This window comes from Phocoena sinus, chromosome 12, assembly GCF_008692025.1.
Source record: "Phocoena sinus isolate mPhoSin1 chromosome 12, mPhoSin1.pri, whole genome shotgun sequence".
NCBI lineage: Eukaryota > Metazoa > Chordata > Mammalia > Artiodactyla > Phocoenidae > Phocoena > Phocoena sinus.
In genome coordinates, this window is record NC_045774.1 from 81829533 (window position 1) to 81849131 (window position 19599).

General features: G+C 35.8%; 1 protein-coding gene across 1 annotated transcript in view; it reads right to left on the reverse strand.

The window, feature by feature from the left end:
• RIMS1 (regulating synaptic membrane exocytosis 1) overlaps positions 1-19599 on the reverse strand; it is a 475475-nt gene that overhangs the window by 257236 nt on the left and 198640 nt on the right.

The following is a 19599-nucleotide window of genomic DNA, read 5'->3' on the forward strand; positions in this document are numbered from 1 at the left end:
GGAAATAGGTTTCTGTTTTGCTTTGTGATAAAATGTAGATATCTTCTTATCACAATAAAAAGTTTAAAATGCTAATCATACATTTAGTTGTAAAATTTATACACCAAGCTTCTTAGGATAATTTCTATTATTAATAGAAAGGGACTCCAGTTGGCCTGCATATTTAGGAATCCATGATTTAACAAAAATAGTCACAGATACATACATATATACATGTACATATATATAAGTTATTTTAGTAGTTTATATAATGCATTGTATTAAAAATTACTGGGACTTCCCTGGTGGTCCAGTGGTTAAGACTCCACGTTTCCAGTGCAGGGGGTGTGGGTTTGATCCCTGGTTGGGGAATTAAGATCCCACATGCTGCACAGTGCAGCCCCCCCAAAAATGACTTAACTATAAATTATACATTAATGTTACATATTTTTATGTGTATAACATTAGTTTGTTAACATCTATTATTCACCAGATATTTTGCTAAAACTTTGACTCATAATCAGCTTATTTAATATTCACGAGCCAATGAAAAATGTATCCTCTCTCTCTCTCTCACACACACACACACGTACAAACACACAGTTTTAGAAGTAAGAGAAATAGTGGATCAAGCTAATAACGCAATGAGACTAATTGCTGCTTTTGGTCCGCTCAGGGCCGATTTGTAGTACTGATCTAAAGATGGTCTTAACGCAGGGTCAGCAGCCTGCAGGCCAAATCCTACCTGCCACCTCTATTTGAATGGTCCAGGAGCTAAGAATAACAGTTACATTTTTAAATGGCAAGAAAGACAATCAAAAGAAGAAGCGTATTTTGTGATACATGAAAATTATATTATGTTTCAGTAAAGTTAGACTTGCATCAAGCCACATCGACTCATTTACATAGATTTGAGTTGCTGTGAGACACCTAACGTATTTACTATCTGGCCCATTACAAAAAAAGTTCCCTGACTCTTATAGCATAAGAAGATTATGAGAATTAAATAATTCTCAAAAATGTAATTATATGGAGGTTTTGAAACAGTAAATCCTGTGGTTATGAGTCCTTGGAAATGCATTCTGTGTTATCTCATCGGAGTGGAACATAGTAAAGCTGTCTTCAATCTGCTTACAGTTTTCTTGGTTCTGACAATGATCTATTGATCGAATCCTCATTCCTCTGCTTTTTATGAAATCTCAGCCCACACTCAGGATTATGGATTCTGATGTGACACTGCCCACCGTCAACGTTTGCACTGACTCTTGATGACTCCTGTTAGCAACCTAACGAGGGCCCCATGGTGCAAGCTGAGCAGTGAGGGGTGGGTCTTGAGACAGCCCACTGCATCCGTCCATATAAGACCTGAAGGAAGGGTAGTTCAGGTGGCCTCACCTGCTAGGAGATGGGTTGGATTTGTGCCTAAACTCAGACTCTCTCGCCTTCACTCTTGTGTTCCTTGCTCTAGTCCAGACTGTCTCAGTGGGCATCTCAGCAATGTCACAAGAAATAACATTAAGTGGGAATAGAAAAAGATTCATACGTTCCCTAAACAAAAATATAAAGCAATTATATATCTACATTCTGTCATTATGAATCACTCCTTTGCAGCAACATGGATGGACTTAGAGATGGTCATACTAAGTGAAGTAAGTCAGACAGAGAAAGACAAATATCATGTGATATCGCTTACTGGTGGAATCTAAAATATGACACAAATGAACTTATCTACAAAACAGAAACAGACTCACAGACATAGAGAACAGACTTGTGGTTGCCAAGAGGGAAGGGGAGGGGGAGGGATGGATTGGGAGTTTGGGGATTAGCAGATGCAAGCTATTATATAGACAATGGATAAACAAGAAGGTCCTATTGTGTAGCACAGGGAACTCTATTCAATATTCTGTGACAAACCATAATTGAAAAGAATATGAAAAAAATGTATATATGTATAACTGAGTCACTTTGCTATGCAGCAGAAACTAACACAACATTGTAGATCAACTATACTTCAACAAAATAAATTTTAAAAAAGGATCACTCATGCAAGCCATAGTTTCTACTTCTAAAATATGTTTAAACATGACATTTATATCACTGGAATTAAATATTTCAAAGATAATATCTTTAAGGCTTTCTGTGAATACAAACAAAAAAATCAGGTTCAGAAGAAAACATCTTAATTCAAGAAATTAAGAATATGAATGATCTTCTTGCTACAGTTATAGGAAGTTATTTGTACAGCATAATACAAATTAAATGACACTGACTTTGCAGTTGAATAAAAAGTAGGAAATTAAATTATTTTATAGCCAACTACTTAAGTAGTAGAATTAGTTACACAGTTTTAGCTTTCTGAAATAAAATTAAAAAGAAACAGCACCTACAAAAATCCTTAAAAATCATAAAAGCATGCAGCAACTTATTCCAGAAGAATACTATATTAGCATAATATTCTATTTTTTGCTTAAATGTTTTCTAATGCATTAACAAAAAATCTAAGTTGGGAAAACACTTTTTTCCAGAACACTGACAAGGCTAAATAAAGACAATCTCAAATGTTTGGAATAAATATAATCACTTTATAAAGCTAACTTGATATTGTATGTTTTAATTGGCTTATGAAGGATGACAAAAATGCTATTTGCATTATTGCATTATGTATTTGGGTCACATACTTCTAAAAATAAGCTCCTTATGATAAAAGAGTGAATTTAGAGAACAGATAAAATCAGTGTCTAATAATACCATACTTGGCCAATAACATGTTATTTATTCTATACATATCTAAGAAAATCAATGCCTATAATAAGTACTTGAATTTCAACCAAATTCATATGCCTACCAAAGATACAAATCGAAGTAATTTATTCCAATTAATAATAAAGTACCAACCAAGAAGTATATGATTAAGAAGCATTCATGAAATGGAAACTAGATTACTTGCAAATCTTGAATGAATAGTCCAAAACAGAAAAATCTATCTGTGCCCATTCTTCATGCATGTACCATTTCCTACTGAAGTTGGTTCAGATTTGAATTTAGTAAGCTGAAATCTTGTGGGGAGCCTCCTTTGATTCTTTTGAATTCAAGTATCTCCCAGGAAAATAAAATATGGTCCATGTCATCCAAGCAGTTAAAGCAAAGTGAAGGAGTTAAAACATGCCCACAAATAAAATGTGAGATTTAATATACCCTTTAAAATCTGTTATAAACTGTAGAGACTGTTTATAACCAGAGAATTTGTCTTAGAAGAAATTAATCACATCACTTAATTTAAAGTCATGAGCTCTGATGAAGGTACCTTGGATTTCCAACCACATCCTATCAACATTCTGATGGAGAGAAAAATCACTAAACTTCTTTGGCCACAGTTTTCATCTCTACCTATAAAGAACTATGAATATCAGTGTGGACATAATTTCATGAAATAATGCAAGTTGGAAATTACTTTACAGAACATTTAAAAAGTACTAAGTGAATTAAAAGACAAATTATAAAGTATATCTTTGGTTCATTTGCATTTGTTAAAGTGTGCCAAGTCAAATTCTAATTCTCTCATTTTCTCTAGCCATCACAATACTTTACTTCATTAATGAGAAAGTTTCAGTTCAACAATGAGTTTATACAATCCAAACATTTTCCTTTTGAAAATAATTTCAAGATACATCAGAGAACAATTGCTTTAATTGTTCAGCAATGTTTGATATAGTAATATTTAATACAATATTTGCTTTAAATATAGTGTTTTATTAAAAAAACACTATAGAGTACATTATTTTGTGTCTGGATATGTGTTTTAGGGCAAAGGGTAAAATGATCAAAAAGTGTCTTGCATCAAGCTTTTATTTATATAGCATTAACCACTAATTCGAAACTACTTAAAAAATTTCTCTGATATTATAATATCATTGCACATTTGATGTGTATTTTCTCACTGCAATAACTAGGATCCAAACACATTACTGGATTTTACTAATGGGCAAGTCAACCCAGTAAGAGTTGGAGGTGACAAGAATTCAAGAAGAAAAAATTATTCAGGGTTACATTAGAAGAAACTAAAAGTACTAAATTTTTGAAAATACTCACCAAAAAGAGTATTTTAAAAATCTTTTGTGTTGACTATTCCAGAGTAAAATTGACTTTAAACATTATCCATGCCAAATGTCAGCATAAAAACTCTTGGTTTTTAAACTGGGGGAGGGTTTATCATTCTATTTAAGCTCTAATATTATTTATTTAAAAGTTCAACCTTATCAAAATTACTCAGTAAAATTTCAATTCAAGAAAGCAATTACCTAATCCTCCAAATGTTATAAAAGTACAAAAGTAAGAATATCTGGATATGTTCTGTGAAACAAGGATGGACACCATGAATAGGTCAGAAACTTTGAGAAATTTTTGGAAGACACGGTCCAGGTAAGAATGGGGATATATGTATACATATAGATGATTCACTTTGTTATAAAGCAGAAACTAACACCATTGTAAAGAAATTATACTCCAATAAAGATGTTAAAAAAAATGTAATCCGAAAAAAAAAAAATAGAAGAATCAAGCTGAGTAGGACATGGGTGAGGGAAGGCTGGGATGTGGACAGGTTCCCAGAGGTGCTTAAGCTAAGGAGCACGTGGTCATGGAGCAAGGAGGACTAGGGTCCAGTGGGAGAGAGAGGGCAGAAAAGGCCTCCAAAACCGTGCCATTGCTCTGCACGCTGCCCCAGGGCTGCAAATTTTAATCCCAACTTTAACAAGTAAATAGAGCATATAAAGTACAGCGGGGCTTTGCCCAGTGACTTTCTCAAGGCAAGAGGATGGTGCTGAGTGGAGAAGAGGTTCTCTGCCCTGCTGACACGAAGCTCACACTACAGACACTAACTGCATCACAGTCACGGGTAACGTGATGTGTCAACTTGACCAGGCCACACAGTACCCAGATATTGGGTTAAATATTAATTCTGGGTGTGTCTGTGAAGGCGTTTCCAGACGAGATGAGCATTTGAATTGGGAGACTGAGTAAAGCAGATTGCTCTCCCCAGGGTGAGTGGGCTGCATCCAATCCCTTGAGGGCCTGAACAGAACAAAAGTGTAGAGAAAGGGAGAATTCACTGTCCCTCTGACTGTTTGAGCTAGGGCTTCAGTGTCCTCCTGCACTGAGGTCAGGACCCCATCGCTGGGCCCACTGGTTCTCAGGCCTTCTGGCCTGCACTGGAAGTAACTCCTGGCTTTGCTGGGCCTCCCTACCACAGACAGCAGGTCATGGGGCTTCTCAGTCTCCATAGTTACATAAGCCAATTCCTTATAATAAATCACATATATTGGTTCTGTTTCTCTAGAAAACCCTAACACAATCACATAATTTGTAAAGTGCCTATCTAAGCCAGGCATTGTTGCTGGCACTGGGAATACTGCACAGAATAAAACAAAGCCCCCTCTTCGCAGAGCTCACATTGAACAAAGAAACAGGAGGGGAAAGTACTGTGGAGAAAAATTAAACATGACACATAGGAAAGGATAGCATGGTAGGGGAGGTGCCCACAGTTTTATAAGGGGTGATTAGAGAGGGCCTCTTTGATACAGTAATATCTGAGCAAAAACCAGAACATAGCTCAGGACTGAGGTATGGGCAGCGTGCTCCAGAAGAAGCAGCAGCTGTGCTAGGACCTAGGCAAGTTTTTGTTTAGTGTCCAGTAGGGAAAGGAAGAAGACCACCAGCAAAGGCAGTGAGCAGGTGGGAGATGGTGGGAGAGGGTGCCTGTGTGTGTGGGTACAGATCACGTGGAGTTTGGGTACCACTCTGAGGGGCTTTGCTTTTACTTTGAATGAGATGGGAAGCCAACATGGGGTTTTGAGCACAGACATGAGATGGTCTGTTCTCCATTTTAAAATCATCACTCTAGCTAAGATTGGGCTTGGGGAGTGGCATTTTGGGGGCAGAAAGGAGAGGTTGGTTAGCAAACCAATGCAATAATTCAGACTAGATGATGTCTCAGAGCAGGCTAGAAAAGGGGAAGTGGTGAGAAGACGCTGCATTTTGGTTATATTTTGAAGATAGAGACAACAGGATTTCCTGATGGGTTGGATATGAGATATAATAGAAAAAAAAGGAAAAAAAAGAGAGAGAGAAAGAGGCAAGTCAGGAAGATTCCTGGGTCTTTGGTTTGTGCTCCTTCAATAATGGAGCTGCTGTTTCCTGCAGTGAAGACTGTGCAGTAAGCTAGCTTGGGGGGTAAAAATGGGAGTTGGGTTTTGCATGTGTTAAGTTTGAGATGCTTCTTGAACATCTGCAGATGCATCTGACTGCCAATGTGAGGTCTCCCCCACCCAGAGGCCCCCCTCTCTGTTTACTAGGACAGTTAGAACTCTGACCTGTCACGGACACTGGGAAGCTTAGAGGGGTCTACAGTGGTCAGAGACAAGTCTGATGAACAGAACTATTGGAGAGAAAGAAATTTCAATCCTGAATGATACTGAGGATGTTGCCAAAGGAAAGGGGGCCACCGGGAGCTCAAGTCTGAGTGGCAGACAGCAATGAGGCCAACCAAGGAACCTGCCCTGAATTCCCTGCTGCAAAGCTTCCCCCCATAGCATCACACTCACACCGTCTCAAAACCTGACAGGTGGGACTGTTAGAAAATGAAAGCTTTCTTCTTCATCTAGAGCTAAAATTTAGACAAGGGCTCAATCTCAAATTTTGAGAATGAACCAATGGGTGAAATTTTCCTTTGAGAAAAGTAGGATTTTTGTGAGGAATCAGAGCAAATGTTTCCATAAGAAACAGCCATTTTATATATTACAAAAATTGGGGCAAAAGTGATATAAAAAAGAAAACCCACAGTCCGTATTGTTAGAGATTTGAGAAAACATTTCTTGCATGGAAACAAGACAATCTGATCTAGAAAATTTTGCTTTTGGATAATTCAAAATTCAGTGGAAGGATTATTACATAAGAAGAGCTTTGAGATTCTGAAAACTATTAGTAATGGAAGGTGGTGAATATGATGAGAAAAAACATGAGACATCATCTTTTAAGACATCATCAAAATTGTTTCTTTTAAAAGAATAATTTCAAAGTAGAAGCACAAGAAGTGTTCACTATATAACTTCTACTATCCTTGATACCATCTTTAAACCATGTCCTGTAATTCATCTTAATACCCCAAATTTACTTTTTACCAAAACGTGAAAATAAAGCAAAGATAAAGAAAACAAGTGAGTCAGACATAGGGCAAAACAAGGGGTCTTCACTTGTACTTAACCCACAAGAAAAGCAGGAGGATAGTCCTTCGTTCTTTAATCTCCAAGAGCATAGAGAACTCAAAGAAAAATAAGAAGAGAACATACTAACCTGGTAAATAGAAAGAAAAGGCTGAGTTGGGTGACAGTGTTGATATGGTTCCTAAAATAGTTCAGGGATAGTGGTGATAGTGGCTACAACAGTACGTTATTGGTCAATAAAAATACTTGATTGATTTTTATGAAAATTTAATTTTTGACAACACAGATGTTTAGAAATTAAATGCACAAAGTTCTTTTTTCTTCCATTATGAAACAATATAAAAGGAATTTTGGAAACAAAATATTTGCTGTTGAAGTTTATGTAAGAAAAGACTCTATTACATGTACATATTACATAGCAATGAAATACTCAATGAATACATTTATTAAATGCCATAGTAAAGAAGTATATGAAAATGACTTCTTAAGATCTACGTTCCTAACTTCAGTATGACTACAAGATTTAGAACATATTAAAAATGTTTTAAGTGTCTGCAAAACTACTCTAATAAGTTTAGAACATATTTTATAAACTTTTAAAGATCTCTCCAAGACAGCGCTAATAAATAAAATATGGGAAATAGTCATAGTCTATTAGACTTGTGGCTTTTAAATAAATAGGCACAAAATACTTTTGACACTAAAAGGTTTGAGTAGGGATGTTCATCCCTACTCAGAATTATCAGATACTTGTCATCATGTACACTAAGGGGAAGCTTTTGAGAAACCTATTTCTTTAATGTGGTGTTCCATAAATATTATTATGCATCAAACAGAACACACACACACACACACACACACACACACACACACACACTTTAATCTGAAACTGTTAAATAGTAAGTTCACAGAAAGAATTTTTTATATGAAATTAAACAGAAAGAGTGCATCTTGGCATGTATCACCATCAAAATTGCATTTGTTAAAGCAATTAGTAGTTGATTCTAAAAGAATAAAATTATATATAAAGATCCTATGGGAAAAAAACATAATGAATGGAAAAATGAAAAATGAATTAATAAGTGAATAGATGAGTGTTAACATAGAACCATCAAGAGTCTGTTTGAAAGGCACTTCTAGAGGAGCTCTGTAGACTTCCACTCCATAACTGGTAAAAATTACTTTTAAAAAATAAGCATTTAAAGTCCCTAGAAATTATCCAAAGGGCATATAGCAAATGGACAAACATTTATTCAAGAAACTTTACTAAATGTCCATAAGAAAAGTGAGGGTCTGTGGCATTTGAGCTACAACCCACTCCCTTCATCCGTCCAAGCTCAGCGAGATGGAAGTGCCATCTGTGGGTGCAGCCAAGCACATGGGCTCCCTCTTCCCACAGTCCCCAGTCAAGGGCTATAGTTCCTGCCCCAGCAGGTAAGGTCAGCATCATATCTCATCCCCACTTCCAACTCTATTCCAGGCAAGTGCCATTGAGTGGTCAAGGGCTCACTTCCTCCACCCATCTGCCAATCCTATGTTAAAGCTCTACCTCTGCTGTGGCAGACCAAGATTGCTGGACCCCAAACACCCTTGTCCCAGCTTGCTCATAGGGTGGAATTTCCACATCAGGAAAAGTACATCAAGAATACCAGGGATTACTGACCTCATCCAGTGTGACACTCATGGAGCAGAGGTGTCTATCTAAGAGAAGCAGGCTGCGATCTCTAACCCCAGCTCCAGAGCAGTGGCATGGAGTTCTGACTAGGGGAAGAGACAAGCCATAGAAAGAAAGAGTTTTGTATCTTTCTCTAAGGGAAATGATTTCATTTGGAACAGAGGTTGGGAACACTCAAGCATAGCACCACTGTTAAAAACAATGCAGATTTTGGTGCTGAGCCATAAGGAGAAGACTGACAGCTCCATGATAGCAACAAGGGAAACAAAAGACAAGCAAGAAACTTAACAGAAAGAAACAGAGAAGCAGATAAGGAGAGTCTGGAATTGGAGCAGACTTTGAAGACTGGCTTCAATACAAGCAGAATACTAAGATCTGGGAGATCAAGAAAAGAGAGCAGTGGTTAAAGACTGCCTGGTTAAAAACACCAGCATCCCTGATGGGAAGGCTAGAGTGATGTGTGCATGCCAAAGTTGTGCCCACAAGTAGCAACATCAGAGGCTGCACACTGCAGGGGAAATTGGTTTCACTGAAATAGTGCAACCAACTCACTAAACAGATAAAGAAGCAAACAAGCAAAAAAAGGCCCCGGGAGTGGGAATTGGGATCGGTAACCAGATTTGCCAAATATATAATCTAAAATGGCCAGTATTCAACTATAAATTATGAGTCATGCAAAGAAATAGCAACATGCAACTCGTTCACAGAAGAAAAAAAAGGACCCCCTACAGAGAGGGCCCAGATGTTGGACATACCAGATGAAGACATTAAAAAAAACTGTTGTAAATATTTTCAAAGAGCTAAAGGAACTATGCTCAAAGAATAAAGCAAGTTATGACAACAACATCTCATCAAATTGAGAAGATAGATAAAGAGATATAGCTTACTAAAGAAATAAAATGATTCTGGAGTTGAAAAGAATAACCAAAATGAAAAATTTACTAGAAGGGCTCAACATTAGATTTGAGCTGGCAGAAGAAAGAATCCATGAACTTAAAGACAGATCAATAGTGATTATGTGACCTAATGAAAAGAGAGATGAAAGAATGAAGAAAAATGAACAGAACCTCGGAGAAATGTGGGAAACCATTAGCTGCACCAACATATGTGCAGTAGGAGCTGCCATAATGAGGAGAGAGAGAAAGGGACAAAAAAAATTTCAAAGCATCAAGGGCTGAAACTTTCCCAAATTTGATGGAAAACACTAATCTGCCTGTCTAAGAAACTAATGAACCCAACTAGGAAGGACACAAAGAGATTCATACTTAGACAGTCGCACATCACAGTAAATGTTGAAAACGAAAGGCAAAGAGAAATTTTTGAAAGTAACAGAGAAAATAGACTCATCACACACAAGAGCTCTCAATAAGATTAACAGTTGACTTCTCATCAAAGACAATGGAGGTCAGAGGGACTGGGATGATATATTTGAAGTACTGAAAGAAGGAAAAAGAAACTGTTAACCAAGAATCCCAAAACCAGCAAAACTATATTTCAAAAACGAAGGAGAAATACACTCCTAGGTAAACAAAATCTGACAGAATTCATTGCTAGAAGACTCATCTTTAAGAAATACTAAATGAAATTCTTTAGGCTAGACAGTAATATGAATTCACATGTAAAAAAAAGAACTATGGTAAAGATAATAACAGGGGTAATTATGAAAGTATACTTTCATATTTCTTCTTTGTTATCTTAAATTATTTAAAAGTAGTATAAAACAGTATTAATATACTAGTATTGTTAAGTCTATAGCATAAAGAAATCACATATATTTGGCAATAACAACAGCACAAAGGAGATGGATGGAAGTAACTTTGGACTAGAGTTAGGAAATGACAACAGATGGTAACTTGAAGCCACAGGAAGAAGTTAAGAGAACCAAAAATAGTAAATAAGAATGTTATATAACAGATCCTGTAAATGTATACTTGCTCTGATTTCTTCTCTCAACTTCATTAAAAGATAAAACCATATAAAGTGATAGTTACAACAATGTATTATTGGACTTGTAACATATACACATAAAATATATAAAAATGATAGCACAAAAAAAGGGAGAAGCGTGAATAGAGTCATGTAGAATGGACATTTTTAGGTTTCACTGGGATTAAGGTAGTATAAATGTGAAGTAGATTCTGGCAAGATGGGTGAAATAGATACATGTATCAAATCATCATATTGTATACCTTAGATTTACACAATGTTACATGTCATTATATCTCAATAAAGATGGAAAAAAAATGTATACTGGAAACCCTAGAGTCACTGAGAAAATAAATCAGAAAATACGGTTAAAAATCACTGAAATAATTAAAACATGCCTAGAAAATACTCTTTTAATGCAAAATAAAACAGTAAAGGAGGAACAGTGAGGAACAAAAAAAAAAAAGAAGAGAGATAAAAAGCACAATGTAAACTAGGAGACAAAAATACAATCATATCAATAAAAACATTAAATATGAATGGATTACAAATCTAATCAAAAGACAGAGATTGTCAGCCTGGATTAAAAAAAAAAACCCAAACCTAAGTATATGCTGTTTGTATAAGACACACTTTAGATTCAAAGACAAATGTATGATTAAATTAAAAGAATGGAAAAGGATATACCATGTAAACAGCAACCGAAACAGAGCTGGAGTAGCTATACAAATATCAGATAAAATAGGCTTTGCTTGCGACTAATAATTTATTCCCCACTAGTGGCAGCAATGATAGGGAATTTATCTACTGCTGAAATATGTTGGAGGAAGACCTCAGGGATGTATGGAGAGTTGGATGGCTGGTGACAGAAAATCTGGTCATTACTGCATCTCTATGTGGGTCTATTTGCATACTGCTGAAAGCTTTCATCACTCAAGAAAATATCTTGCACATGCTGAAAAAAGAATGGTCTTTTAGAATCTGGGCTTAAGCTTCTGTGTTAATTTGGACCTACGGCTGAATGGTAAAACAGAAGCTGTTAGTTCTCTCCACATGTTTAAAAAATAGTCTTTTCAACTGGCAATGAAAGTCTCTTACTTTGTGTGCACCCTAGGGATAGCTGGTCTAGACAGATATTAGATTCCAAGTTATCCTAAACTCAACAGAGCTCCTGTTCTGATTGCTTTATATAGGTTAATAAGTACTTATGTAGTTGTAACATAAGAGACATAAAGAATCACCAGAGAAGAAAGAAACCAAACTTCTAATGCTTTGAATATGATAGCTTTAAAAAAAATCTATTCTCAAGAAATGACTCACTTAGAAACATTTTCATGTAAGAATCTAAATCCACACAAAGTGAATCCTTGGAGATATAAAACTAGTTTGATAATTTTGGTTTAAAAACAGCTTTGTGAAAAGCACAATGGGATACCACATCACTTCACAGGCAACATGACAGCTATAGTAGAAACAAATCCAGGTAGTAACAAGTATTGATAAGAATGTGGAGAAATTGGAACCCATAAATACCATTATGCAGCTGCTTGGGAAAACTGTCAGTTCCTCAAATTGTTAAACATAAGGCTATCACGTGACACAGCAATTCCACTTCTAGGTAAATGAACAAGAGATCTGACCACTTAGGTTCACAGAAAGCTAGGCAGTTTGCCATGGGTTAGTCTTTAGCTTTGTGAAAGCTCTGCCTCTCACAGTCCCTTTCCTTAAATTAGAAGGGTTTTCTCTACACCCTAAGATGCATCTGTATTGAACATTGGTTTGTGAAATTGTAATTTCTGGAAACAGGTTTTATAAAGGTTTTAAACTATGATTTCAGGAGTGGGGACAAAACCAGGACTATAAACATCCCAATGATTAATGAATATTAACAAATGTTTCCAGAATAGTAATGCTAAATTCAAGAGATTAAAATTCTATGGCCTTGAAAAAAAGTGTAGCAAATCCCTAAAACTGATTTGTAATAAATTTTTTATTATTTTCATTATCTAATGAAAGTTTTTACAGCTTGATGTTTTACTCCTCTCTCAGACAAGCACGACACAGTAAGAGAAACCTTGAAAAATCTAATCAATTAAATTGCTTAATGAATGTTCTCCTCTCAGTGTACCCTAATATTTCCTTATTAATATGTTTATTATTTATAAACTTTTCTACTTAGGCCCATACTATCTTTCTGGGCAGAATCTCTAAGAGAACATTCTTGCAAAGAAATCCATGATCAAAGCATCTAGTTAAAAAAGAGAGAGAGAGAGAAACATGAAAGTGGACGCAGGTAAACTCTTACAGTCATTTTTTTTCAAAAGATTGAAGGTTGAAAATTATGATCAGATGGCTCATCATACCATGGACTAAATATGGATAATTCTGAGAGATTTTTTTCATAATGAGAATAAATATTTAACACAATCATGCAAATCATTTAAAAAATGGATATGATTCTACTGAATTGCCTATATTTATCTAACCCTAGTGAGAGTAAAAACAAAACAAAACAATTTTGGTATTTAAAACAGAGCCCGTGAAAGCAAAGTTCTTTATTGCTGCCAGAATCAACCTCCCTACAGATAACAACTTGGGGTGAGGACAGTTCCAAACTCAGTTGGTGCTGTCTCATTCCACCCAACCCTTACACTTTGAGTTTTTTTCTATAAAAACATACTTTATCAGCATATCATTTAGTATGATTTCTATAAACAAACACCAATGAAAGGGTATGAGGAGCCAGTTAAAAAAATCATGACTTTGTAAACATTGTACCTCATTAATTACCTTGATATAAAAAAGTTTCTTTGTACATGATGTATAAAAGGTAGATATGTGTAGCTTTCACATTAAAAAAAATAAGAAAATGGTCATGTTCTGTTTTTCAGAATATTGCTGACATTTATTACAAAATACTCTTAACATATAACACCTGACACTTCTATTTGCATGAAAATAAAGATTAACTAGAAAGGTAGCAAGTTCATTTTTAATTGCTTTATTCATCAGCCAGTTACCCCCACCAAACAGGAAATACTGATCAAATTTTACAGGAAGTCCCAAAGGAATTGAGTTTAGAGGATGTAATTCAGTTCACTTAGTAAGACCAAAGTGTTAATTTACTAAAGGAGTTATCTAAAGTTAATACCCTGTCATCAAACAGATGATAAAACAAAAACAATTTAAAGATCTAACAATTGTAAATATATATGCAACCAACATAGGAGCACCACAATACGTAAGGCAAATGCTAACAGCCATAAAAGGGGAAATCGACAGTAACACAAACATAGTAGGGGACTTTCACACCCCACTTTCACCAATGGACAGATCATTCAAAATGAAAACAAATAAGGAAACACAAGCTTTAAATGATACATTAAACAAGATAGACTTAACTGATATTTATAGAACATTCCATTCGAAAACAACAGAATACACTTTTTTCTCAAGTGCTTATGGACCATTCTCCAGGATAGATCATATCTTGGGTCACAAATCAAGCCTTGGTAAATTTAAGAAAATTGAAATCGTATCAAGTATCTTTTCTGACCACAACACTATGAGACTAGATATCAATTAAAGGAAAAAAATCTGTAAAAAATACAAACACATGGAGGCTAAACAATACACTACTAAATAACCAAGAGATCACTGAAGAAATCAAAGAGGAAATCAAAAAATACATAGAAACAAATGACAATGAAAACATGATGACCCAAAACCTATGGGATGCAGCAAAAGCAGTTCTAAGAGAGAAGTTTATAGCAATAAAATCCTACCTCAAGAAACAAGAAAAATCTCAAATAAACAACCAAAGCTTACACCTATATCAATTAGAGAAAGAAGAACGAAAAAAACCCCAAAGTTAGCAGAAGGAAAGAAATCATAAAGATCAGATCAGAAATAAATGAAAAAGAAATGAAGGAAACCAAAGCAGAAATCAATAAAACTAAAAGGTGATTCTTTCAGAAGATAAACAAAATTGATAAACCATTAGCCAGACTCATCAGGAAAAGGAGGGAGAAGACTCAAATTAATAGAATTAGAAATAAAAAAGGAGAAGTAACAACTGACACTGCAGAAATACAAAGGATCATGAGAAATTACTACAAGTAACTCTATGCCAATAAAACGAACAACCTGGAAGAAATGGGCACATTCTTAGAAAGGCACAATCTCCTGAGAATGAACCAGGAAGAAATAGAAAATATAAACAGACCAATCACAAGCACTGAAATTGAGACTGTGATTAAAAATCTTCCAACAAACAAAACCCCAGGACCAGATAGATTCACAGGCAAATTCTATCAAACATTTAGAGAAGAGCTAACAACTACCCTTCTCAAACTCTTCCAAAATATATCAGAGGGAGGAACACTCCCAAACTCATTCTATGAGGCCACCATCACCCTGATACCTAAACCAGATTAAAGATGTCACAAAAAAAAGATAACTACAGGCCAAAATCACTGATGAACATAGATGCAAAAATCCTCAACAAAATACTAGCAAACATAATCCAACAGCACATTAAAATGATCATACAACATGATCAAGTGAGGGTTATCCCAGGAATGCAAGGAATCTTCAATATATGCAAATAAATCAATGTGATAAACCATATTAACAAATTGGTGGAGAAAAACCATATGATCATCTCAATAGATGCAGAAAAAGCTTTTGACAAAATTCATAGAATTTTATTTATGATAAAAACTCACCAGAAAGTAAGCACAGAGGGAACTTACCTTAACATAATAAAGACCATATATGACAAACCCATGGCCAGCATCATTCTCAATGGTGAAAAACTGAAACCATTTCCACTAAGATCAGGAATAAGACAAAGTTGCCCACTCTGACCACTATTATTCAACATAGTTTTGGAAGTTTTAGCCACAGCACTTAGAGAAGAAAAAGAAGTAAAAATCCAAATCGGAAAAGAAGAAGTAAAACAGTCACTGTTTCCAGATGACATGATACTATACATAGAAAATCCCAAAGATGCTACCAGAAAACTACTAGAGCTAATCAATGAATTTGGTAAAGTAGCAGGATATAAAATTAATGCACAGAAATGTCTTGCATTCCTATACACAAATGATGAAAAATCTGGAAGAGAAATTAAGGAAACATTCCCATTTACCATTGCAACAAAAATAATAAAATACCTAGGAATAAACCTACCTAAGGAAACAAAAGACCTGTATGCAGAAAACTATAAGACACTGATGAGAGAAATTAAAGATGATACAAACAGATGGAGAGATATACCATGTTTTTAGATTGGAAGAATCAACATTGTGAAAATGACTATACTACCCAAAGCAATCTACAGATTCAATGCAATCCCTATTAAACTACCAATGGCATTTTTCACAGAACTAGAACAAAAAATTTCACAATTTGTATGGAAACACAAAAGACTCTGAATAGCCAAAGAAATCTTGAGAGAAAGAAAAACAGAGCTGAAGGAATCAGACTCCCTGACTTCAGACTATACTACAAAGCTACAGTAATCAAGACAGTATGGTACTGGCACAAAAACAGAAATATAGATCAACAGAACAGGATACAAAGCCCAGAGATAGATAAACCCACACACATATGGTCACTTTATCTTTAATAAAGGAGGCAAGAATACACAATGGAATAAAGACAGCCTCTTCAATAAGTGGTGCTGGTTAAACGGGACAGTTACATGTAAAAGAAGGAAATTAGAACACTCCCTAACACCATACACAAAAATAAACTCAAAATGGATTAAAGACCTAAATGTAAAGCCAGACACTATAAGACTCTTAGAGGAAAATATAGGCAGAACACTCTGACATAAATCACAGCAAGACCCTTTTTGACTCACCTCCTAGAGAAATGGAAATAAAAACAAAAATAAACAAATGGGGCCTAATGAAACTTAAAAGCTTTTGCACAGCAAAGGGAACCATAAACAAGAAGAAAAGGCAACCCTGAGAATGGGAGAGAATATTTGCAAATGAAGAAACTGACAAAGGATTAATCTACAAAATACACAGGCAGCTCATGCAGCTCAATATCAAAAAAACAAACAACCCAATCCAAAAATGGGCAGAAGACCTAAATAGACATTTCTCCAAAAAGATATACAAATTGCCAACAAACACCTGAAAGGATGCTCAACATCACTAATCATTAGAGAAATGTAAATAAAAACTACAATGAGGTATCACCTCACACCAATCAGAATGGCCATCATCAAAAAATCTAGAAACAATAAATGCTGGAGAGGGTGTGGAGAAAAGGGAACCCTCTGGCAGTGTTGGTGGGAATGTAAATTGATACAGCCACTATGGAGAACAGTATGAAGGTTCCCTAAAAAACTAAAAATAGAACTACCATATGACCCAGCAATCTCACTACTGGGCATATATCCTGAGAAAAACATAATTCAAAAAGCGTCATGCGGCTTCCCTGGTAGTGCAGTGGTTGAGAGTCCGCCTGCCAATGCAGGGGACATGGGTTCGTGCCCCGGTCTGGGAAGATCCCACATGCTATGGAGCCACTGGGCCCGTGAGCCATGGCCACTGAGCCTGGGCGTCCAGAGCCTGTGCTCCGCAACGGGAGAGGCCACAGCAGTGAGAGGCCCGCGTACCGCCAAAAAAAAAAAAAAAAAGAGTCATGTACCACAATGTTCATTGCAGCTCTATTTACAATAGCCAGGACATGGAAGCAACCTAAGTGTCCATCGACAGATGAATGGATAAAGAAGATGTGGCACATATATACAATGGAATATTACTCAGCCATAAAAGAAACAAAATTGAGTTATTTGTAGTGAGGTGGATGGACCTAGAGGCTGCATACAGAGTGAAGGAAGTCAGAAAGAGAAAAATCAAATACTGTATGCTAACACATATATATGGAATCTAAAAAAAAAGGTTCTGAAGAATGTAGGGGCATGACAGGAATAAAGACACAGACGTAAAGAATGGACTTGAGGACTCGGGGAGGGGGAAGGGTAAGCTGGGATGATGTGAGAGAGTGGCATGGACATATATACACTACCAAATGTAAAATAGATAGCTAGTGGGAAGCAGCCGCATAGCACAGGGAGATTGGCTCGGTGCTTTGTGACCACCTAGAGGGGTGGGATAGGGAGGGTAGGAGGGAGATGGAAGAAGGAGGAGATATGGTGATATATGGTTATGTATAGCTGATTCACTTTTTTATAAAGCAGAAACTAACACACCATTGTAAAGCAATTATACTCCAATAAAGATGTTAAAAAAAAACCCAATTTAAACAGGCTGTGGGGAAATCCACAGTATCCCTATATACTTAGACTTCAGAGAAGTCTTTTGATGAAATAAAAATTATCATTTTATCTCTCAGAGTGTGCACTTTGCACTTTACACACGTAATAATTTATAATGAGTTTATTTTATACATGCGTCAAGTGCAAAGTGATTCTTCATGACAAGCTGTTTTCTTTATAAGTACACAATCTCCCAAATTACTAGAGGTGACTTAGGCTAAGAGTGAAGTTTTGAAATAAAATATTGCCAGGTTGCAAAAGATGTGATCATTAATACTTTTCACTGGACTCAGTAAAGAAATATTTATGTCCTAGCTATCCCTAGGTCTTCATATCGTATACACTAGTATTTTAGTCACTTTATTCACCAATTTAACAAACTAAGTAGACCTCATCCTTATTTTATTGAACAAGATGGAGATTCCTTTTAGGAAAGTTTTATTCATCCTTATTAGTCTTTGCTTTCCTCTCATAAAAGCACCCCCTCCACACATTTGTAAATTATAATTTCTCTACGAAAAATAAAAGATCTCAGAGGAATAGGGAAAGAAATAACAATCAAGTACTTTGCTTAATACTTGGCTATTCTCTTTAACACAACTAAGACAAAATCTGGCTTCAGTTTCCTTGGACCAAAATGGAAATTCATCGTCAACCTTAATCAGCTAAGAAGCATTTTAATGAAATTTTGACGAAGTACTTAAACATAAATGGTAGATATATGCGTTCTAATCAAAGTGAAGATAATAACTGAAAGTGATTGTATTTTACAGGTTTTTTCATTCTATTTTTGACTGACAACCACAAAATCCCCCTGAATTCTTATTACAGAGTCAGTAATCATAACAAGCACAAATACCCTACCTGTATGGGAACAATCAATCTGGCCAGCCCTACGGAAGTAGCTAGAGTCTGCACAACACCAGCATTATTTATGTGCTTAAACTTTTATTCTTTAAAGGATTTTAAAATTACCTACATTTCAAATGTAGACTCATCCAAAGTAGTGTTCATGAAACCAAAAGTGTGATAGTCTAATTATGTTTTTTTTCCTAATACAATACATTACACGTATCCCCCGCTTTTTAAAAGTTCCCTTCACTCCACTTTGCTTTTACGAAAGAAAAAAGGTGAGATGTGAAAATTAGCATTCCGTGTTTGTTTTGGAGTGAGCTGTTACAGAGGTAGTACACACCCAGAGCAGAGAGAGCAGCCCTGCCAAGCTCCTTCCCCAGGGACTGCACTCAGCATCTCAGCATCCAGCCACCACAGCTTTGAAATGTGTCTGTGGGCATTTGTGCCTTATCTGATTTATTCTGTGCATTCGTTAGCAAGATATGTCCAGAGGTAATTGTTTCTTCTCTTTATGCCATTTGGTCTTACAAAAGTTTTCATAGAAAATCTCTATTTTCAGATAGTGGGGGAAACCAGTATTGCATTAAAATAATAGCCCCTAGAATGATCTCACATACCACCAATGGTACAGGCAAACACATTTAGTG